The following is a 21,481-nucleotide window of genomic DNA, read 5'->3' on the forward strand; positions in this document are numbered from 1 at the left end:
TTCGTGCCCCGGTCCGGGAGGATCCCACATGCCGTGGATCGGCTAGGCCCGTGAGCCATGGCCGCTGAGCCTGCGCGTCCGGAGCCTGTGCTCCGCAATGGGAGAGGCCACAACAGTGAGAGGCCCATGTACCACAAAAAAATAAATAAATAAAGCAGACTGAATTTAAATGTTTTTTGTTTTGAAAACTGTTCTCTGACATAACTGGAAATGTCTTGTGTTGCTAGAAACCCATGGTTAGAAATAAGCAGCTCATGTAAAGGAGAAGTAGAAACTTCTGTTTTCCTGTCAAATTCTTCCATTTGCCTAAGTGACATAGGATCACCCTTCAGTCACTGGTGTCCTCAAATACTAAGACAAGGTCCATAAGGCAGAACTCTCTCGGCTCAGGAAAACTGCAAAGGTGATGCAGGGGTGAGCCAGGGTGGGCGTGATGATGGTGAAAAAACTATACCTCCTCCTCCTACCTACCAAGAGAGAATTGCCAGCAATATTTTAAGTGCCAAAAATGATCTCATAAGTTCCCACAAATGAATCAGTAAGGCAGGAAAATGGCAGAATTTTGATAATCAAATTATGTGAAAACAGATGTCATTAATTAGCAGACCTAATTTTTAAGGTTTGGGCTTCAAGCTCACTTTCTACAATTTTCTTGTAGTAAAGATGTACAGACAATTAAACTGTTTTTTGATAACTAACACTTAAACTGTTCTTTGAACATAATATTTGAAATGATATGATGACAGGGATGATGGAAAGAGGCAGTATTTGCATCCCTGATTGCACATGCACGTTGTGGCCCATATCTAATCTATTTATATATTAATGATTCCAATAACTTATTACATTGTGGATAAATCTCTTCTAGCTGCATATTCTTTCAAATTTGGAGCAAGAAGCTCTGTGTAGACCATACCTTATACAATTCTATGGTCATTTTAAAAGTAATAATCGAATTGGCTTTTTTATAACACATTTATCTCATAGAAATAGAACACTTAAAGTGATAAAAAATGGTTTTCTCAAAATGTGTCAAAATAGAAAAGATTTAAAATTTAATAGGGGTGCTTGAGGGTTTGTGTGTGTGAGTGTGTGTGAATCTCCAATAAACCTCACTGTAGTACAGCATGACCTGTTAATGTAGACATAAGATTTTTAGAGCTAGAATAAAGTTGGGAATTAGAAAGCTGACAAAAACGCCTCCTGAGATAAATGCCTTAAAGCCATGGGCTTTTCTCCATCAGAAGGTGACACATTAACTTCCCTTATTCAGTCACCTAGCCACCCAGTGTCTACTGAGCACCTACGATATGCTAGGCATTGCACTGAGGGTAGGATACTCTGTCCTTGAGAAGCTCAGAGTTAACTGGAGAAATAAGTGGAAATAAATAGCCATGATGAAATATTAAAGTTACATAATAAAAGTATGCATAAAATTCTAAGAGGGCATAAGAGAGGCAGTTAATTATGCCCTAGGAAGGCTTCACACGGAAGATGATATTTAAATGGGAGCTTTAATGATGAGTAGGCATTGAGAAGACAGGGAAGAAACAGTTGAAATTTCGAGCCACTGGAAGAATCTAGCACAAGGTGTTTTGCTCAGAAAAGGGCAAGGGGTCTGTGTGGCTTGGACTCGGGGTGAATGCATGGTGCAGGGATCCTTTCTAAGCAGTCGTAACTAAAGAGTAGCATTCTCTCACAAGAAATCACTCATCATTCATTCACCAAATATTCATCAAATATCACCAAATATTCATTGAGTGGAATTTTTTGGCCAAAGCCCTGTCTTATGTTCCCAGAGTAAATTTGCTTCTTGTCCACCAAAGATTCCAGATTAGATGAGAAGTCAATATGTAATGTGTTAACTGACCAGTCTGGGCAGGGGGATGGACAGAGTTGAGGGCAGAAGGATACAAAGTAACAGCAACAGCACCAAAGTCTGGAGCAAGGCATTATAGGGAAATGCAGCTGAACTCACTTCATAGACCCTGAGGACCTCACTGCATCATTGTACAGTACAATCATTCACATTCATCATGTTCCTCTGAGTCATCAAGAAAAAGTTACATCATAGAATTTTATAATCAGAATAGAACTTAGAGGTCATCACATCCTCTCTGCCCCAAATCACTGCTGAAAACTAAGATCTAGCTTTTCCTCTCTGGCTGAAAGTGAAGCGAACTTCAGTATTTGAGAGCAATTAGTTTACCTCATTTTAGGCAGCTCTGAACGTGGTAAACATCCCACTATGTTCCCCTAAATTCTGCCTCCCTGTTTGTTTCTTCCCACATGGAGTTCCTGAGAGAAGGGGATAAAACTACTCTCTTCTCTTCAGAACTTGGATTCTATTTGATATTGGAGAGGGGATAGGAAAATGTGTCTGTAGGAGCTTTCAGCCCTCTAAGGCCTCTGAGGTACAAGGAACTTTTAAAAATACTGAACAAACATAGTGATACCCCTGCAGGTATCCTATCACTTGTTTTATACCTGATGACCCATATGCCGAGCTACAGCCATGCTAGCCAGGTTCCACAGTAATGTGTCTCCTGTGTGGTTATGAATATAACTCACAGTGGTATTTCCCCTTCTTGAAGATGCAAAACCAGTGTGCCAAGTGACACACAGCCAATCTGAGGCCCATCCTAAGATTCATCTTGTATAATTCATAAACACAAGAAAAAAATGCTCCAATAAAATGTTAAAAAATTTTTAAAAAAAGAAAAAAATGGCACAGCTCTTCCTAGAATAGGAGTGGTGCTCACCTCACCCAGAATCTCCTCACGTGATGAGGGAGGGGATAAAGCTACCCTCAAATTCTACTGTCAGTAAAAGAACTGGGGTCAACTGTGCAAACCGGTTGCGATTGCTTACTAAGCACAACTGTTTCCTAATTTTTCCTCATTCTAATCATCTTGAAGATTCCCTTCCTTATTTTTACTTATTCATATTCATGGAGCTTCAGACCAAGCTTGTGAAGTGGATGTGTTCCACTCTCTGAAAACCATTCAGCATCTTCTCCTCTCTTCCATATATTTCAGGGCCCTTTTGCTGCCTCTGGCAGCTCAGGAACGTGCCTTTCCCCTCCCCATAAACTACCTCAGTGGGCCAGGCTGTACCTTAGTCAGTTATAATGTGTCAAGCATTGAGTTAGGGTATAAGAGTAAACAAGGAAACCTAAAAGCCTGTTCTCCCTGGGCTTAATAGTCTAATGGCAGAGGCAGATAAATAAGCAAACAGTTTTAAGGGTGTGTGACAGCTTTATGATTTAAAAAGTATATGCTGGGCTATAAGGAACCTAGAAGTTGCCTGGAAGACTTTCTAGAGGAAAAAGCTAAGACCTGAGGATTAATCCTCATGACAACCTCAAGAGGTAGGAACAATTGATGTTTATCTATTATGCCCATTTCATGTCAAGGGAGGCATCGCAGATCAACGAGGAAGGAAGAAGCAGACTGAATATTTCACCTGTTAGAGCTGGAATGGCTTACAATAACTTGATTCTATTAAACATTTAGTTCAACTCACTTTGTTCAGATACCGTGCTCTGGCAGAGACTGTCCTTTGAGTAACAGAACCACTCACCTCTGCTGTGCAGCTGAGTTTTAGCAGGACACATGGCCACCTCCTTAGAGACTACATTTTCCAGCTTCTCTAAGATTGGTCATGCTACAATATTCAGGACAATGGGATGTGAGCAGAGTATTTTGTGAAACTGCTGATCATAGCTTTAAAGCAGAAACACACCTCCATCCCCTCCCCCACATCTTCCTTTTGCTCCATTGCCTCTGGCTGGAAGATGTGGATGGTTGTGAGACAGCTCCCACCAGGTGGACAAGGGCAGCCCTGAGGGATAACGATATGCCACCACAGCAGAATGCGGATCCCTAGATGGCCTCCTGGAGCAGAATAGCCTGTCCAGTCCGGATGGTTATGTGAAAGCCATGGTATTCTGGCATTTGTTAAAGTAAAATAAAATGGAGACCAGACTTGAAAATCCCCCAAGCAGACAAAACCATTTGAGCCGTGTAAACAGAACTAAATCTAGCTTATTTCATGAACGTTAGGTGAAACTAAACTTAGGTTATTTCTTATAGATGCCTCAGATAATCATAAAATATACTTAAGTCATCTTCCTAAAATGATGTAAGATAATCACTTTTAACCAATCTCCCACCATCTGGAACCCACATTGTAATAATTAATCATTGTAAAGGTTAAACAACTCCTCATTTTCACTTTGTAAGCCATCCTGTAACGTCATGCCTCTGAACTTCATCTCAGCTTTGGAAGACTCCCAATTTGTGAACTATTCTTTTGAGCATACTAAACTCTCATTAAATACTATTTTACTGATCTGCTTTTTACTGTTTCTGGATTTTTGACAGGTTTTCTGTGATATAATATATTAGCCTATACCGTAAGTAACACAAATAATTAATAGTCAGCTTTCTAATAATTGACTTCCAATGTCATTGTTCCAATAGAAAGAGAATTAACATTTTTAAGGATTTTTGTCCCTGTAACAGGAATTAATAGTTATTAACTAATAGATTAACCTTGTGATTATAATTTTATTTCCCATGTAATTCTGCTTCTGGAGAAAGATAGGCTGGTCTTGCATATGTAAGTGTTCTGGGTTGAGATCATTATCTTGCAAGCTTGGTTAATTGCCCGTTCACCTCTTGATACACAGGTAGACAAAATTTAGTCTCTCATTCTGCAAGACTGAGAGCCAGACTTGACTATAGTAAAAAAAAAAAAAAAAAAAAAAAAGAAAGAAAAAAGAAAAAAAATCACTAAAGTTTTCTTTCAACGGACAATGAACTCACCCTTCTTTGATGAACCAGTTCAACTTCCTCAAAGGTTATACATATCACTGAGTAGCCATCGTGTGAGCTATGATTTTAACTTATTTGAGTTTCTATGTAAATAAAGCAGAAATAAATAAAAGAGACAATATTGTATTAGTAAAATCTCCATTATAAACCTTTTATTTTTTCATGACAAAAGCAAAGGTTGAGTTTAGCCTAATTCTCTGAACTGCATGTTCTCATTTTCAGCACCCCAAATTTTGTAGTGTCATGATCTTTTTTTACCTTCTCTATATTTTTGACTTTTTGTTTTTAACTTGTTCCTTTTTGCTACCTCCCTATTGGGTAGGCTACAGGAGAAAGGGAGGTTATTTATGTCAATTTTCAGTTATAATAAAGGAGAGTGTTTTATTTGGCAATAAAAGCTGGGCAGCAGCTGGCAGTATAAATTCATTTTCAAATAGTCTTGGCAAACAATTGAATCCAACCTCCACGGCAAAACTTGATCAGGCCTCAAATGTCTGCTTTGGGGCCCCCTGAAATTTTTGATGTTCTAAATTACTCTTCTTAGGGTTCACATGCTGTAAGACATTCATTTTATTTTGCAGTAAAACAATATAGAGAAGGTGTATTGGAGTGTGATGTTATTGACGATGTAGGGGCCAAACGTATGGCAAACTAAGGTCTCTCTCTACTTCTATTATACTTATGAACAAGACTTTTAATGAGATGATCGCATTACTAAAGAAGCTCCATCAATCACTGTTCGGATGTTTAAATATTACAATTGGAGGTACTGTAGCTTACATTGAATAGTTTTACCATCTGTCTCAACAAAGAACATTTGGGAAATTTGTTTTATATGCTGTGTAATCTTCTATTATGGGGGATTTCCCACAAAGGACTCTTATTTGCCTGTTAACTGAACTACACTTGATAATTTTAATGCTCCAGGAAAAGGATCCAGCAAAAAGAAATTGCATCGCTAATTTTCTCAAATCAAAGGAGCAGTTTTCAATATATAGCAATGCCCTTACCATTTGGGTAAACAAAGCGGAGATATATTCTTTTCAGAAAATTTGAAGTTCATTCAGATATACCAAACCCTGATCATTGTGTAGAGAACTGTGTCGGTGTTCTGCTCGGAGAGCACGGAAGCAGAATACAGACACTTGGAGTGTACGCCATCCGAAATCCAGTAGAATGCACAGCAGGGCCCAAGACTTGATAGCTATTTTTTTTTTTAACATCTTTATTGGGGTATAATTGCTTTACAATGGTGTGTTAGTTTCTGCTTTATAACAAAGTGAATCAGTTATACATATACATATGTTCCCATATCTCTTCCCTCTTGCGTCTCCCTCCCTCCCACCCTCCCAACCCCACCCCTCCAGGCGGTCACAAAGCACCGAGCCGATATCCCTGTGCCATGCGGCTGCTTCCCACTAGCTCTCTACCTTACGTTTGTTAGTGTATATATGTCCATGCCTCTCTCTCGCCCTGTCACAGTTCACCCTTCCCCCTCCCCATATACTCAAGCCCGTTCTCCAGTAGGTCTGTGTCTTTATTCTTGTCTTACCCCTAGGTTCTTCATGACATTTTTATTTCTTAAATTCCATATATATGTGTTAGCATACGGTATTTGTCTTGCTCTTTCTGACTTACTTCACTCTGTATGACAGACTCTAGGTCTATCCACCTCATTACAAATAGCTCAATTTCGTTTCTTTTTATGGCTGAGTAATATTTCATTGTATATATGAGCCACATCTTCTTTATCCATTCATCCGATGATGGGCACTTAGGTTGTTTCCATCTCCGGGCTATTATAAATAGAGCTGCAATGAACATTTTAGTACATGACTCTTTATGAATTATGGTTTTCTCAGGGTATATGCCCAGTAGTGGGATTGCTGGGTCTATTTCTATTTGTAGTTTTTCTAAGGAACCTCCATACTGTTCTCCATAGTGGCTGTATCAATTTACATTCCCACCAACAGTGCAAGAGTGTTCCCTTTTCTCCACACCCTCTCCAGCATTTATTGTTTCTAGATTTTTTGATATGGCCATTCTGACTGGTGTGAGATGATATCTCATTGTAGTTTTGATTTGCATTTCTCTAATGATTAATGATGTTGAGCATTCTTTCATGTGTTTGTTGGCAGTCTGTATATCTTCTTTGGAGAAATGTCTATTTAGGTCTTCTGCCCATTTTTGGATTGGGTTGTTTGTTCTTTTGTTATTGAGCTGCATCAGTTGCTTGTAAATTTTGGAAATTAATCCTTCGTCAGTTGCTTCATTTGCAAATATTTTCTCCCATTCTGAGGGATGTCTTTTGGTCTTGTTTATGGTTTCCTTTGCTGTGCAAAAGCTTTGAAGTTTCATTAGGTCCCATTTGTTTATTTTTGTTTTTATTTCCATTTCTCTAGGAGGTGAGTCAGAAAGGATCTTGCTGTGATTTATGTCATAGAGTGTTCTGCCTATGTTTTCCTCTAAGAGTTTGATAGTTTCTGGCCTTACAATTAGGTCTTTAATCCATTTTGAGCTTATTTTTGGGTATGGTGTTAGGGAGTGATCTACTCTCATACTTTTACATGTACCTGTCCAGTTTTCCCAGCACCACTTATTGAAGAGGCTGTCCTTTCTCCACTGTACATTCCTGCCACCTTTATCAAAGATAAGGTGTCCATATGTGTGTGGGTTTATCTCTGGGCTTTCTATCCTGTTCCATTGATCTATCTTTCTGTTTTTGTGCCAGTACCATACTGTCTTGATTACTATAGCTTTGTAGTATAGTCTGAAGTCAGGGAGCCTGATTCCTCCAGCTCCATTTTTCGTTCTCAATATTGCTTTGGCTATTCGGGGTCTTTTGTGTTTCCATACAAATTGTGAAATTTTTTGTTCTAGTTCTGTGAAAAATGCCAGTGGTAGTTTGATACAGATTGCATTGAATCTGTAGATTGCTTTGGGTAGTAGAGTCATTTTCACAATGTTGATTCTTCCAATCCAAGAACATGGTATATCTCTCCATCTATTTGTATCATCTTTAATTTTCATCAGTGTCTTATAATTTTCAGCATACAGGTCTTTTGTCTCCTTAGGTACGTTTATTCATAGATATTTTATTCTTTTTGTTGCAATGGTAAATGGGAGTGTTTTCTTGATTTCACTTTCAGATTTTTCATCATTAGTATATAGGAATGCCAGAGATTTCTGTGCATTAATTTTGTATCCTGCTACTTTACCAAATTCATTGATTAGCTCTAGTAGTTTTCTGGTAGCATCTTTAGGATTCTCTACGTATAGGATCATGTCATCTGCAAACAGTGACAGCTTTACTTCTTCTTTTCTGATTTGGATTCCTTTTATTTCCTTTTCTTCTCTGATTGCTGTGGCTAAAACTTCCAAAACTATGTTGAATAATAGTGGTGAGAGTGGGCAACCTTGTCTTGTTCCTGATCTTAGTGGAAATGCTTTCAGTTTTTCACCATTGAGGATGATGTTGGCTGTGGGTTTGTCATATATGGCCTTTATTATGTTGAGGAAAGTTCCCTCTATGCCTACTTTCTGCAGGGTTTTTATCATAAATGGGTGTTGAATTTTGTCAAAAGCTTTTTTGCATCTATTGAGATGATCATATGGTTTTTATCCTTCAGTTTGTTAATATGGTTTATCACATTGACAGATTTGCATATATTGAAGAATCCTTGCATTCCTGGAATAAATCCCACTTGATCATGGTGTATGATCCTTTTAATGTGCTGTTGGATTCTGTTTGCTAGTATTTTGTTGAAGATTTTTGCACCTATGTTCATCAGTGATATTGGCCTGTAGTTTTCTTTCTTTGTGACATCCTTGTCTGGTTTTGGTATCAAGGTGATGGTGGCCTCGTAGAAGGAATTTGGGAGGGTTTCTCCCTCTGCTATATTTTGGAAGAGTTTGAGAAGTATAGGTGTTAGCTCTTCTCTAAATGTTTGATAGAATTCGCCTGTGAAGCCATGTGGTCCTGGGCTTTTGTTTGTTGGAAGATTTTTAATCACAGTTTCAATTTCAGTGCTTGTGATTGGTCTGTTCATATTTTCTATTTCTTCTGGATTCAGTCTTGGCAGGTTGTGCATTTCTAAGAATTTGTCCATTTCTTCCAGATTGTCCATTTTTTTGGTATAGACTTGCTTGTAGTAATCTCTCATGATCTTTTTTATTTCTGCAGTGTCAGTTGTTACCTCTCCTTTTTCATTACTAATTCTATTGATTTGAGTCTTCTCCCTTTTTTTCTTGAAGAATCTGGCTAATGGTTTATCTATTTTGTTTATCTTCTCAAAGAACCAGCTTTTAGTTTTACTGATCTTTGCTATTGTTTCCTTCATTTCTTTTTCATTTATTTCTGATCTGATTTTTATGATTTCTTTACTTCTGCTAACTTTGGGGTTTTTTTGTTCTTCTTTCTCTAATTGCTTTAGGTGCAAGGTTAGGTTGTTTATTCGAGATGTTTCCTGCTTCTTAAGGTGGGCTTGTATTGCTATAAACTTCCCTCTTAGAACTGCTTTTGCTGCATCCCATAGGTTTTGGGTCATTGTGTCTCCATTGTCACTTGTTTCTAGGTATTTTTTGATTTCCTCTTTGATTTCTTCAGTGATCACTTCATTATTAAATAGTGTATTGTTTAGCCTCCATGTGTTTTTTTTTTACAGATCTTTTCATGAAATTGATATCTAGTCTCATGGCGTTGTGGTCAGAAAAGATACTTGATACAATTTCAATTTTCTTAAATTTACCAAGGCTTGATTTGTGACCCAAGATATGATCTATCCTGGAGAATGTTCCATGAACACTTGAGAAAAATGTCTATTCTGTTGTTTTTGGATGGAGTGTCCTATGAATATCAATTAAGTCCATCTTGTTTAATGTATCATTTAAAGCTTGTGTTTCCTTATTTATTTTCATTTTGGATGATCTGTCCATTGGTGAAAGTGGGGTGTTAAAGTCCCCTACTATGAATGTGTTACTGTCAATTTCCCCTTTTATGGCTGTTAGTTTTTGCCTTATGTATTGAGGTGCTCCTATGTTGGGTGCATAAATATTTACAGTTGTTATATCTTCTTCTGGGATTGATCCCTTGATCATTATGTAGTTTCCTTCTTTGTCTCTTGCAATAGTCTTTATTTTAAAGTCTGTTTTGTCTTAAAATGGAATTGCTACTCCAGCTTACTTTTAGTTTCCATTTGCATGGAATATCTTTTTCCATCCCCTCACTTTCAGTCTGTATGTGTCTCTAGGTCTGAAGTGGGTCTCTTGTAGAGAGCATATATATGAGTCTTGTTTTTGTATCCATTCAGCCAATCTGTGTCTTTTGGTGGGAGCATTTAGTCCATTTATATTTAAGGTAATTATCGATATGTATGTTCCTATTCCCATTTTCTAAATTGTTTTGGGTCCGTTATTATAGGTCTTTTCCTTCTCTGTGTTTCTTGTCTAGAGAAGTTCCTTTAGCAGTTGTTGTAAAGCTGGTTTGGTGGTGCTGAACTCTCTCAGCTTTTGCTTGTCTGTAAAGGTTTTAATTTCTCCAGCAAATCTGAATGAGATCCTTGCTGGGTAGAGTAATCTTGGTTGCAGGTTTTTCTCCTTCATCACTTTCAGTACTCCCTTCTGGCTTGCAGAGTTTCTGCTGCCACTCCCTTCTGGCTTGCAGAGTTTCTGCTGAAAGATCAGCTGTTAACCTTATGGGGATTCCCTTGTGTGTTATTTGTTGTTTTTCGCTTGCTGCTTTTAATATGCTTTCTTTGTACTTAATTTTTGACAGTTTGATTAATATGTGTCTTGGCAAATTTTCCTTGGATTTATCCTGTATGGGACTCTCTGTGCTTCCTGGACTTGATTAACTATTTCCTTTCCCATATTAGGGAAGTTTTCAACTATAATCTCTTCAAATATTTTCTCAGTCCCTTTCTTTTTCTCTTCTTCTTCTGGAACCCCGATAATTTGAGTGTTGGTGCGTTTAATGTTGTCCCAGAGGTCTCTGAGACTGTCCTCAGTTCTTTTCATTCTTTTTTCTTTATTCTGCTCTGCAGTAGTTATTTCCACTATTTTATCTTCCAGGTCACTTATCCATTCTTCTGCCTCAGTTATTCTGCTATTGATCCCATCTAGAGTATTTTTAATTTCATTTATTGTGTTGTTCATCTTTGCTTGTTTCATCTTTATTTCTTCTAGGTCCTTGTTAACTGTTTCTTGCCTTTTGTCCATTCTATTTCCAAGATTTCAGATCATCTTTACTATCATTATTCTGAATTCTTTTTCAGGTAGACTGCCTATTTCCTCTTCATTTTTTAGGTCTGGTGCATTTTTATCTTGCTCCTTCATCTGCTGTGTGTTTTCCTGTCTTCTCATTCTTTTTATCTTACTGTGTTTGGAGTCTCCTTTTTGCAGGCTGCAGGTTCATAGTTCCCGTTGTTTTTGATGTGTGTCTCCAGTGGCTAAGGTTGGTTCAGTGGGTTGTGTAGGCTTCCTGGTGGAGGGAACTAGTGCCTGTGTTGTGGTGGATGAGGCTGGATCTTGTCTCTCTAGTGGGCAAGTCCACATCTGGTGGTGTGTTTTGGGGTGTCTGTGGACTTATTATGATTTTAGGCAGCCTCTCTTCTAATGGCTGGGGATGTGTTCCTGTTTTGCTAGTTGTTTGGCATAGGGTATCCAGCACTGTAGCTTGCTGGTCGTTGAGTGAAGCTGGGTGCTGGTGTTAAGATGGAGGTCTCTGGGAGATTTTTGCCAGTTGATATTATGTGGAGCTGGGAGGTCCCTTGTTGACTAGTGTCCTGAAGTTGGCTCTCCCACCTCAGAGGCAGAGCCCTGACTCCTGGCTGGAGCAGCAAGAGGCTTTCATCCACACGGCTCAGAATAAAAGGGAGAAAAAGTTGAGAGAATTAGTAGAAGTAGGAAGAAAGAACGAAAGAAAAAAAGGAGGGAAGGAAGGAAGAAAGAAAGAAAGAAAGAAGAAAAGAAGGAAAGAAGGCAAGAAGGAAAGAAGGAAAGAAAGGAGGGAGGGAGGGAGGGAGGAAGGAAGGAAGGAAGGAGGGAAGGAAGGAAAAAAGACAGAAGGAAAGAAGATACAGTAAAATAAAATAAAGTTATTGAATTAAAAAATAATTATTTAGAAAAAAAAAAGGGACAGATAGAACCTTAGGACAAATGGTGGAAGCAAAGCTATACAGACAAAATCTTACACAGAAGCATACACATACACCCTCACAAAAAGGTAAAGGGGAAAAAATCATAAATCTTGCTCTCAAAGTCCACCTCCTCAATTTCGGATGATTCATTGTCTAAAGGAGGGAAGGAAGGAAAGAAAGAAAGAGAGAAAGAAAGAAAGAAGGTAAAGTATAGTAAAGTTATTAAACTTAAAATTAATTATTAAGAAAAAAATTAAAAAAAAAAACAAAACAATGCACGGATAGAACCCTAGGACAAATGGTGGAAGCAAAGCTATACAGACAAGATCTCACACAGAAGCATACACATACACATTCACAAAAAGAGGAAAAGGGGAAAAAATCATAGATCTTGCTCTCGAAGTCCACCTCCTCAATTTGCGATGATTCATTGTCTATTCATGTATTCCACAGATCTAGGGTACATCAAGTTGATTGTGGAGCTTTAATCCGCTGTTTCTGAGGCTGCTGGGAGAGATTTCCCTTTCTCTTCTTTGTTCTCACAGCTCACAGGGGCTCAGCTTTGGATTTGACCCTTGGAGGGCGTCTGTTTTTCGCTCAGACAGGACGGGGTTAAAGGAGCCGCTGACTAGGGGGCTCTGGCTCACTCAGTCCGCGGGGGAGGGAGGGGCATGGCGTGCGGGGCGGGCCTGCGGCGGCAGAGGCCGGCGTGACGTTGCACCAGCGTGAGGCGCGCCGTGCGTTCTCCCGGGGAAGTTGTCCCTGGATTCCGGGAACCTGGCAGCGGCGGGCTGCACAGGCTCCCCGGAAGCGGGGTGTGGATAGTGCCCTGTGCTCGCACACAGGCCCCTTGGTGGCGGCGGCAGCAGCAGCTGCCTTAGCATCTCCGGCCCGTCTCTGGGGTCCGCGCTTTTAGCCGCGGCTCGCGCCCGTCTCTGGAGCTCCTTTAAGCAGCGCTCTTAAACCCCTCTCCTCGCGCACCAGGAAACAAAGAGGTAAGAAAAAGTCTCTTGACTCTTCGGCAGGTGCAGACTTTTCCCCGGACTCCCTCCCGGCTAGCCGTGGTGCACTAACCCCTTCAGGCTGTGTTCAAGCCGCGAACCCCAGTCCTCTCCCTGCGCTCCGACCGAAGCCCGAGCCTCAGCTCGCAGCCCCGCCCGCCCCGGTGGGTGAGCAGACAAGCCTCTCGGGCTGGTGAGTGCCGGTCGGCACTGATCCTCTGTGCGGGAATCTCGCCGCTTTGCCCTCCGCACCCCTGTTGCTGTGCTCTCCTCCGCAGCGCCGAAGCTCCCCGCTCCGCCTCCCGCAGTCTCCGCCCGTGAAGGGGCTTCCTAGTGTGTGGAATCCTTTCCTCTTTCACAGCTCCCTCCCACTGGTGCAGGTCCCGTCCCTATTCTTTTGTCTCTGTTTTTTCTTTTTTTTCTTTTGCCCTACCCAGGTACGTGTGGAGTTTCTTGCCTTTTGGGAGGTCTGAGGTCTTCTGCCAGCATTCAGTAGGTGTTCTGTAGGAGTTGTTCCACGTGTAGATGTATTTCTGGTGTATCTACGGGGAGGAAGGTCATCTCCGCGTCTTACTCTTCCGCCATCTTCGATAGCTATTATTTATATTACAATAAATAACAATAGATCCCTATAAGAGGCTTCAGTATTATGCAAAAATATTCATTGATGGCTGTGGACTCTGAACTGAACTCAAGTCAGCTATCCGCTGTGACCAGCTTAAGTTTCATAATTTTATTTTCAAAACATAAGTTTTCAAGTTGCTAAAGGCAGTATTTAAGATTAAAATCTTTAAGGTTTTTCTCTAAGATTAAAATCTGAAGATTACTGAGAGCTTCACCGTGGACATACAATATGTTCTTTTCTTTACAAGGAATTTTCAGTTTGTTAAAGCAAGGACATAACACAAAAGGCTTCTGAAAATAACAGATTTCCCAGACCACTGGGGATGTGGGACACATTTAAGCCAGCCAAACAACTGGACTATAAGAAGTTGTCAATATATTTCCCCACGGATTCTTTGAAGAACTGAAAACTGGTTCCAAAGGTGAACCAGTATCACTGTAGTCATTAAAATCCAGTTGTTCTACCAATTTGAATGCTAGGTATTGGTTTTAGTTTTAAAAAAGGAAGCATTAATATTGTATTCAAACTAACTGTACTCAAACTATCATTTATCTGGTGAGTTACACCAATAGTTTTGGAGTTAAAACTTCTCTGAATGCAGAGGTGAAAGAAAAATTTAAATAAGTACAATTTACAAGTGTTCCCACTTTCAAGAAAAGGGGCCTTGACAAGAAAAAACAGAGTTTCTTGAATAACAATCATTATTCAGGTAGTTTCTAAAGTGTGATTTCCTACTAAAAAAACAGAAGGCTCACATGCTTCAAAGGAAAGCTGAAACTATATGTCTGCTATATGCCAGGCAGTGTGCTAAGTAAACACTTTACATAATTATTACACTTAATCCTCAGAACAATCCTATGAGGCAGAAATTACCACCCCTTTGCAAATGAGGAAATGGAAATTGAGAGAGAATATGTAATGCCCAAGATGACAGTTATATAAATATAAGAAATGAGACTCAAAACCAAGTCTAAATAATCCAAAGTCCATTTTTTCTATTGTGGCATAAACTGAATGTCATTATATATTGGCCAGACAGTAAAAATGACTTCGTATAATTTTATTTAAAAAGTTAATACAGCACAACCCTAAAAAATCACCCATGTTAGCAAGCTAGAGGCTAAAAGCAATTTAACACTGAATTTGCAGCTGTACTCATTGAATTTTATTTGGTCTCCAACCCCTCTTCCTTTTTTCCCCCACCACAGGTGAACTGACTCCCCATGCCAGCTCCATCCCACAACTCATATCCTGGCCTTAGTTGGGACAGGTTTCAGTAAGGGAGCCACAAATCTGTGTGTGGTAAATAAAACAGTGCACCCCTTCCCCCCCTAAAGATGTACAAATCCTAACCTTCAGAACCCGTGAATCCTGGATTATCCAGGTGGACCCGATGCAATCACAAGGGTCCTCATAGAAGCTAGAAAAGACAAGGAAACGAATTTTTCCCCTACTGCCTAAAGAAGTAACAAAGTCGTGCCAACACCTTAATTTTAGAGATTCTGACCTCCAGAACTATAAGATAATAAATTTTGGTGATTTGTTACAGCAGCAATAGGAAACAGTACACTGGGTCCTTGCCTCAGCCCCTCCATGCTGATCTTGGCTCTGATCCTGAGCTCTAGGTCTGGTAAACAGGTCTTTGTTTTTGTCCTAGTATCTCAGTCTGCATTGCTGAATATCCCAGATCTCAGCCTTTCCAGGAATCTCTTTTTGCCCAAGTGACTTGAAAACCAAGTGCAGCTGGAAAAAGAAAAGTACTTACAGTTATTATTACACATTTCCCACTGAACAAGTGGTAGAACAAAAATAAATCTTTGTTCTATGTATTTTGTAGAGGACAGTCTTAAGAAAAATGAGCTTTGTTTCCTAAGATGTATTGAATTATTATTATTTAGGTGAAAGAATAGGGTACATAAACATGGGTATGGAGTAACACAAAGGCCCACCTGTTAACGCTAACACTTTAGAGCTCGGCTTCTGCTTGATGTTTTGAGCACTTCCTCCTCTTAGGGGATGGAAGACTGGGATCTGAGCTAAAGCTTTTTCTTTTGCGGTACGCGGGCCTCTCACTGTTGTGGCCTCTCCCACCGCGGAGCACAGGCTCCAGACGCGCAGGCTCAGCGGCCATGGCTCACGGGCCAGCTGCTCCACGGCACGTGGGATCTTCCCGGACCGGGGCACGAACCCGTGTCCCCTGCATTGGCAGGCGGACTCTCAACCACTGCGCCACCAGGGAAGCCCTAAAGCTTTTTCTTCCTAAAAGATTTCCCAGGCCAACTGCCTGATTCTGAATTTCTTGTGTTTTAACTATAGTGTTTTTATTTTGAGATTTGTATTTTTATCTATTTTTTATCGGTACAAAGTATTGTACCAGATAGCTTGAACTTTGCCTAGCTACTGTCTTCCCAAATGTAAACAATTTCCACTCCGCAATGCTCGCCTTCCCCCAGCTCCCTTTTCTCTTATGGAAATTGTGGGAACATTCTCTCCTTTATTGCGCTGTAAATCATAGTATTGTCCCATATAAGTCAAGAGAAGGAATATGAGTTACCTGTAATTTTGCTAGATCCATGATTGGCATTTATCTTGAAGATAAAATGAATATTTACTCTAGTAAGTTCTTTATCCATAACCAGAATACATTGTAACTTAGTCTTCTGACTTGACTGCTTGAGCAGAGTGGCAGATGCTCTCCTGAGGTTTTTTTGTCATAGGAACAAGATGATTTCAGGCTCCAGCAGAAAGCACAGTTTATTAACTCACTTACTGGGGAGTCCAGGGGCTTTAAACTTGGCTGAATCCTAGGGCTTAAACCACATAGTGGGGCTTCTTGCTCCCTCCTCTAGGTCCTATGTCTGTTCCTACTAGCTGCCGACATTCTCCTTCTTTCCTACAGATGAGCATTTTCTGAGGAAAATGCACACGCCTTCCCCCTCCCCCGTTCACCATCTGTATTTAGCAGTCCAAGGGGAAGGGAACATCTTTCAACTTCTTTTTACCAGCATCCATATATCAAGGCCAAAGAACTCTGATTGGTCTCACTGGTCTACATGCTCACTCCCAGACCAGTTACTGGTTCCAGGAGAATAAGATATTGTAGTTCAATAGGATAGGCCTTTATCAAATGGCTATCTCTGGGCTAGAATGAAGTGATGAGGTCCTGAAACTAAACATGTTCACAGGGTGGGGTGGAAAGTTCCCAAAAGAATGTATGGTGGCCAGTCTTAGGAAAAGACTTACCTCTCTTTATTTTTGTGTTCCTAGAGCTAACTGTAGTACTTGACCGATAGTGGTAATCAGTGTTGGGTGAGTTGAATTAAATTGAATTGCATTACATTTTAGCTTTCCTTATTATATGAGTCATTATAGTATAGTGTGGTGGTCAAGAGCATCACTCTGGAGTGAACTGACTGGGTTTACATATAGGCTCTGTCTCAGTTTCCTCATTTGTAAAAAGGGGATAACAATGGTACCTGTCCTTTAGGGTCATTTGGCCAGAGGAGTCAATACAATTAAAACACTTAACATAGTCTGTGGCATATAGTAAGCAGTCAAAAGAAAGTTGCACATTATATTTGTACACTTTCATTGTGTATGTATATAAATATATACACAGAGACTTTCTTATATGTATGTGGGCATATACATATATATGTGTGTGTATATGTATGTGTAAACACATACACATATATACACGTATATTATATATATTTTTTAATTTTTAAAAAAAATTATTTGTTTTATTCATTTGTCTTTTGTGGTGTTGCTCAGGCTTTCTCTGGTTGCGGCAAGCAGGGGCTACTCTTTGTTGCGGTGCACAGGCTTCTTGTTGCGGTGGCTTCTCTTGTTGTGGAGCACAGGCTCTGCACACGGGCTTCAGTAGTTGTGGCTCGCAGGCTTCGTTGCCCCGTGGCATGTGAGATCTTCCCCGACCAGGGCCTGAACCCATGTCCCCTGCATTGGCAGGCAGACTCTCAACCACTGCGCCACCAGGGAAGTCCCACACGTATATATTTGAGTGGATGAAAAGCATGCATATGTTTTTTATTGGCATATTTATACCCTAGTAAAGTATCAGACTCTGCTAGATTCAGTGGATTCAAAGATGAAGAAGACATATCCCTTGCCCTGAAGGAGCTCATGAATATAGGCATTATGAATGTCACACACATACTCTAATCAAGCTGGAAATCTTTCCTGGGAAATGTTTGTTTGTCATATGTTAAAAAACCATGACAGAAATGTCAAGTAAAGTGGGTTCTAGACCTAGTTCTTCAATACTCCTTCAAGTTTACATTTTATAACTTTTCTGACAATTCAGTTACACTAACTGAACTTGGTTAAACATCTAAGAAAATACACCCATATGGAACAAGCCCAAGCATTAATACAAATGACTTATTTGTAAACTAAACTGAAAACAGGGATAGGAGTGGGGCGGCAAGTTCCCCAAAAAAGTGTTGTGGCCAGTCTTAGGAAAAGATTTATCTCTTTTTATTTTTGTGCTCCTAGAGCTACATATCAATAAATGTATGTAGTAAATATTGGGTGAGTTGAATTACACTGAACTTCTAACCAGGACTGATTAGAAAGACCATTCAAAGCCATACATTTATACATGTATATAATATAATCTTGTCCCACCTTCTCCAATTTTGGATATTACCTTTTCTTAATTAAATAGCTTACTTATTTTCCAAACCTGCAGAACATGAGAAATTCTAAATTAGAATAAAAGTAACTTATCTTTTCCATTTATAGAAGTATGTATCTGTATATGGTTTAATAAAGAGATTATCCATATATTCTCCATCCAGGATAAGTAGAGCATTTGTCAGTATTTTAGGTGTTTCCCTTTGTGTCCCTCCCCAATTATTGCATTCCCTCCTTATCCCCCACTATCCTGCCTTTTGCAATAAACATCCTCCTGGGTTCTTTACAGTTTTATCACATGTTAGCTTTGCTTGTTTGTGAGCATTGTGTAAATTGAAACTTATTTAATAGGTAGTTCTGTGACTTGCTCCTTTATTTTGGAGATTTGTTTGTGTTGTGCATATATATAGCTACAGTTTATTGATTTTCACTGCTGTTTCATTGTGAATATACCTTAATGTATTTATCTGTTGAACTGTTTTCTTCTGTCAGTTATGTTCATTGAAGCTATCTTCTTCTTACTCTGTCTCTCTCTTTTTTTTTTTTTAATAAATTTATTTTTTTATTTTTGCTGTGTTGGGTCTTTGTTTCTGTGCAAGGGCTTTTTCTAGTTGTGGCAAGCGGGGGCCACTCTTCATCGCCGTGCGCCGGCCTCTCACTGTCGCGGCCTCTCTTGTTGCAGAGCACAGGCTCCAGATGCGCAGGCTCAGTAGTTGTGGCTGACAGGCCCAGTTGCTCTGTAGCATGTGGGATCTTCCCAGACCAGGGCTCAAACCCGTATCCCCTGCATTGGCAGGCAGATTCTCAACCACTGCGCCACCAGGGAAGCCCTTACTCTGTGCCTTGTATTTTCCCTCTCTTTACAGTATTTTGATGAACAGAAGTTCTTACTTTAATATGGTTGGTTGAAAAAGGTATGGCTATAATTTGGGCATTTTGTGGATTGTTAAAATTTCTTACTGCAAATTCTTCAAAAATTATCTCATATTTTCTTCTAAAAGTTTTGTGCTTTTGCCTTTTATTTTAGGTTTTAAATCTAACTAGAGCTGATTTTTCTCTGTGGGTGTGTAGGGCAGTGGGAAAGAGGTAGGGATCCATATTCTTCCCCCATCTTGACCTCATATGGATAACCAGTTGTCCCAGAATAATTAGTAAAATCCATCATTTACCCACTTGTTTGTAATGTCAGACCATTCCTTCATCAATTGTTCATGTGTATTTGAGTCTGTTTCTAGGCTCTGATTTAACATATTTTTGTCTATTTATTTGCCCCTGTGCCGAAACCATATTACCTTACCTACTATAGCTTTATACTAAGGCTTGCTATCTGGGAGAACAAGTCCTGTACTTTGTTCTTCTTCAAGAGCATCACACAGAACCATATGTTTGTATAAAATTCCTGGTCATGCAAAGTACATGTGCCAGCATCCACTGAGGCTGTCATCTCTTACACAACTAGAGTGGAACTCTAGGTTGGATGGCACAGAGCTCTGTCACTGGGCTGACTCCTTTCTCCTTTGCATGTCCTTGTTTTTCCTTCTCCTTCTATCTTGTACAGTGCATTTCTCTCGTCTTTATGAGCTTATTCATGACTAAACTTTATAGCATTTCCTATATAGAGAGAAATTGGGAGAAATTACTTCTAACAATGAAAGCCAATGTTTTCACAGTGAGAGAATCAACTGAAAAATCTTATTTATGGAAACGTACATTGACTTGGTTGCTTAAAAAAATAATGCCTGGATCTGTGGGTAAAGCCATTCATTAATCTTTTATGCGCCTCCCTACCCCAATTTGGGGTTCCTTATGGTAACCGGTGCTTATTCCTTAAGAGCTTTCACAGTGACAAAGCTCAGCCACACTGATCAGAACAACAAGAGGGAGGAATGGAGCGTGGAAATAGCACCAGCCAGGAAATCTGGTCACTGACCCTCCACTGACTTGGGGATGTTTGTTGGTCTCACTCCTACTCTATTTTTAGTTTCTTATCGAAAAAATGTCAATGGCTTGGGCAGTGTAAATTCTATGATTCTAGATACATCTGTAAAATTACAAGAGCTATAGAAAGGAATATTTCTTGTTCGATTTCCTTCATCTCTGATATTTTCTTCCCCCACTCTTTGCCTTACAAACATTTTTTGATTAAACTTTAAATTGCAAGGCCAGAACTCTCTTACCCCACTTGATAGGTTTTTCCTTTTTTTTTTTTTTTGCCTGGTTTTCTACACTTGACAACCAGTGTGATTTAAAAAAAAATTTTTTTTTTTAAATTATAGGCATAGCCTGTAGACTCATTACTGCTATTTTTATTTTGTGTTGCCAAGAGACAGTCTGAGCGACATACACAAGACCTGAGCACTGCAGTTCAGGATTTCACAAACTCAGTCTTTCACAAAAGACTCATTGTTTCTTCCCCAACTTTTCAAATTTATTTTTAATAAAATATTTCCATGTTGATTGTAATATTTCCCTGTTAACAGTAGAAAATGGTCAGCTATTCTTGTTTCAGAATGAAACAAACCACAACAATCTCAGGCCATATTCTGTTAAAGGGAGGAACAAAAGAATCATCTGTATTAACTCTTTTAGGCAGACTGGGTACCATTAAATAAATTTTTACTCTAGCTTGGGAAATCTCAGCTTGTCGATCTGAAAGAGCTCCTGTAACTCTGGAAGAAAAATTTATTCAACGCACATGGGAACAAGGCCAGTATACCTTAAAATAAGGGCAATGTAAGTGCACCTGAGGATGAATGAATGCCATTCATGGATTTGAGTCCTAGTTCTTATTCTTCAGTTTCTTACTAGCGTGTACACATGGAAAACAAATAGGTGATTTCTTCCAAAACAACTTGTAACCGAGGGCATGAACTTGCCTAAAGGTGGAGATGCTGACCTATCCACCTGTCATCCAACTTTCTACATAAAGCCCTATTGTAATTTTCTAATGACCCCTTAGTGACCTTAAAGCGTTAATGTAGCTTCTGAAGGTACCTGACTCTCTGCCAGTGATTGATAACATAATTCAGTAAGTCTAACTTTTCTGAATGAGCAAATGAAGCTTACCTTTTTATGAGCTATGTATATACACAAACTAAAGCAGTGAAATTATCCTAAATTATTATTGATAGTGTACTGTACCAACTCTTGATCTCAAAGCTAAATGTCAATAAAGACTTCAGTTAGTAAATATTTTCATTATAAAATTGAATTTTATTGATGTCT

This window comes from Orcinus orca, chromosome 2 (assembly GCF_937001465.1).
Source record: "Orcinus orca chromosome 2, mOrcOrc1.1, whole genome shotgun sequence".
NCBI classification, from domain to species: Eukaryota; Metazoa; Chordata; class Mammalia; order Artiodactyla; family Delphinidae; genus Orcinus; species Orcinus orca.